The 3,275-nt window shown below is 43.7% G+C and overlaps 1 pseudogene; it reads right to left on the bottom strand.

Annotated features, from left to right (window-relative positions):
- Nucleotides 1-320: 320 nt before the first annotated feature.
- Nucleotides 321-513, bottom strand: LOC113893451 (annotated as a pseudogene).
- Between the last annotated feature and the right edge of the window lie 2,762 nt (nt 514-3,275).

Genomic DNA, 3,275 nt, shown 5'->3' with positions numbered 1-3,275 from the left:
AATCCATGGAATTCTCCAGGCCAGAATACTGAAGTGGGTAGCCTTTCCCTTCTCCAGGAGATCTTCCCAACTGAGGGATCGAACCCAGGTCTCCCACATTGCAGGCAGATTCTTTACCAACTGAGCTATCAGGGAAGCATATAGATATGTCAGCTCTTAATCTACAGGTGCTTCCAAGAGGCAGCGCTGTTTTTTTGTTTTTTAAGTTTAAAATAGTTTCACAAGGATATAACACATGTATGGCTATTCATTCTACAAAATCTTCATCATAGAACTTATGATACACCTAATTAGCAGTAGCACCCAGATTTTCTAAATAGTTATCGTTTTTCTCTTCTCTGCATAGCCTTCTTTTCATTGGCTGCCTTCTGCTTTTGTTGTATGATTTCAGATTCCTTCTGTTTCCTCTGAGAGGTAATCAAACTACCTGCTTTTCCTTTTCCCCTTACTAATTTTCTGGGATTTCTTTACATATTTCTGACGGGCAACTTCTCCTTGATTTCCACAGGCCATGCTGACCACCACACTGAGCCTGGAAGAGAGCAATTCGGAAGAGCAATGACTTCCTTACAGGCTTCATGGCTGAACCCATTTGTCTGTGTGGAAGACTGAACTTGCACAGGTGCTCCCAGTGCTGACATTTTTTCTTAATGAAGAATTTATTTTGTGGACCTACACCCAGCAGTAAAAGTTTAAAAATTTTGACTTCTGAGGCAGTAGTTTAGAAAATCTACTTTATCCTCACACACTGGCACTGGAAACCAAGAATGTCTGAAAGCTTTTGTATAATCTGATTAAGAGCTGAATAAGAAGAGGAAAGGGGTTAACGATTAGTGGTTTAACACCACATTTACCTAAGCTGAAAAGGTTTTTCTAAAGATCTTTTTAGAAACTTTTGTGAAGTATGTAATATGAGGGCTGGGCTGGAAGCCCAAAGTTAACACATCCACCATCCTTTCTGCCCATTCTTGTCACTTTCAATGGTTAGAATTCTTCCACACCTAAGCTCTGAGACAATCCTCCTCCATTTTCATCAGGCACAGAATTAATTCACTGGTTTTATAGCACCGTCAGAAATCTGTAGGCTTTTACTGCAAGTGACTGTTGTTGGTTATCGCATGAATTCTCAAGGGAGGTGACATCACTCTGAAAGAGGCAAAAATTGGTCCTTAGGGTGGGGAAATCTTAAACATTACACTGACTTACAGCCCTTTAAAGGACCACAGTACATTATTAGATATAGAACATATCTCTGATAATTTCATAGGAGACAATGAGGTAAAGACAATCTTTAAAGCTCATTTAGTGGAGCAGTAATAATAATTTTTTTAAAGTTTGGGAAACACCGGGTTATAAGGAAGGACTTAAAAACACATAAACACTATTCCTTTTCTCATTTTACAATGCCCTCAGGAAAAAGGATGTTGCATTGTGAATTAGAAGACTTGAGTTCTAACTTTCCTATTTACCACCAATGAGCAAATATCTTCATTTATTTATTCAGATATTCATTGAGTACCTTCTATGTTTCAGACACTATGCTAAGCTCTGGGGGTACAAGATAAACAAGATGTAGAGTTCTAATTGAGGTTATGTTTGAGAATGGAGCAAATAAGAAATAAGATCCAAATATCTATAAACAATAATTATGATGGTAATAAATACAATAGGTGGACAGGAGATGGGCCAGTCCAGATCATGCAGGGCCATGCAGGCTGTGGGACAGAGCTTGGTTTTATGCTAAGTGCTCTGTGACTCTGGGCAAATTAGTTGATGATTTCTGTCAAACGATGAGTGTGGGGTTGGTGGGGGTGGAGCAGCTGAATGTTCTAGAATGCTAAGTTGAGCCTCATCTAATTCAGGACCTGTGAGAGATGCCATAAATCTCCAGTGGGAGGAAAGTAAGGTAGCAGGTAAAGCTTAGACTGCAAAGAGATCCAACCAGCCAATACTAAAGGAAATCAGTCCTGAATATTCACTGGAAGGACTGATGCTGAAGCTGAAACTCCAATACTTTGGCCACCTGATGCAAAGAATTGACTCATTGGAAAAGACCCTGATGCTGGGAAAGATTGAAGGCAGGAAGAGAAGAGGATAACAGAGGATGAGATGGTTGGATGGCATCACCAACTCAATGAGCCTGAGTTTGAGTAAGCTCTGGGAGTTGGGTGATTGACAGGGAAGCTTGGTGTGCTGCAGTCCTTGGGGTCGAAAAGAGTTGGACACTACTGAGCGACTGAACTGAACTGAACTGAAAACTGAACTGAACTGACATCTCCAGGGTTGCTTGCTTTTAACTGGGCTGGGGGCAAATTCACATTTCACCTGGAAAGGAAGGAGCAAGAAGGGCTGGTTCATGCATTCCTCTGAATGTGGAACCTGCCTTCCTCCCATTTTCATTTTTGAGATGCACAGAGTACTTTTTCCTCACTCTGCCAATCTCCTCCTCATGTTACATTGGAGCTTCCTAGTGAGCATAAGCATGGGATTGGAGGTCAGGGACCTGGGGCTCTGGACCCCCACCTCTAAATAACTTGTGACACAAGCCAGTCTCTTCCTGGATCTGGGCCTCCAGACCCTCATCTGGGACCATGATTAAGATTCCTTCTAGAACATAGACTCTGATTCTATTATCTTCCTCTTCACCAGAGATGAGAAGGAGCATAAACCGTGCATGGAAGTGCACCCAAACTCTCCTAAAATAATAAAGCAATTTCCTTTGAGATGGTTGACAAGGAAAGTCAGGAGGCCCTTGCAGAAAATGATGAAACCCAGTCCCAGCTGAATATTAAGTTAGAGAGAGGTCTGCAACTGGGCCGGGGGGCAGAGAGAGGGGGAGATGCCAGGGTCGGGGGAGAGAGAAATTTTAATTGCGATTGTTTGGCCTGCTGATCCTAGGCAAATGACAAGGAGCCCCCAAGCAGCCTCAAACACGGATATTTGAAAGGCAGAGACGGCTGGGGGATGGTTTGGCTTCGCCCTCCCCTCTGAGGCTGTTTGAGGAGCGGTCTGCGGCGCTGACAAGCACGGGGTTTTGGAGGCCATTGAAAAGTTTTGGGCCTAAATAGGGTAGGCAGCTTGGCTTAAGTGTTGCTATGGAATACCTGGCAACCGGCAACAATAGGCCTTTTAGAGAATCCAGGGCAAACAGTGACCGTGGTAATGGGGTGGGCTTAAGGGTCTCCTTGCCCGGCTGGGCCCCTCCTCTCCTCACAGAGGCCTGGGCACTGGGCTATGTTCCGGAAATTCCCTGCACAAAGCCCCATTCAGTGGGA

The sequence above is a fragment of the Bos indicus x Bos taurus genome, chromosome 5, assembly GCF_003369695.1.
Source record: "Bos indicus x Bos taurus breed Angus x Brahman F1 hybrid chromosome 5, Bos_hybrid_MaternalHap_v2.0, whole genome shotgun sequence".
NCBI classification, from domain to species: Eukaryota; Metazoa; Chordata; class Mammalia; order Artiodactyla; family Bovidae; genus Bos; species Bos indicus x Bos taurus.
The sequence above is the reverse complement of the archived record's forward strand: the minus strand, read 5'-3'. Positions and strand labels throughout refer to the sequence as shown.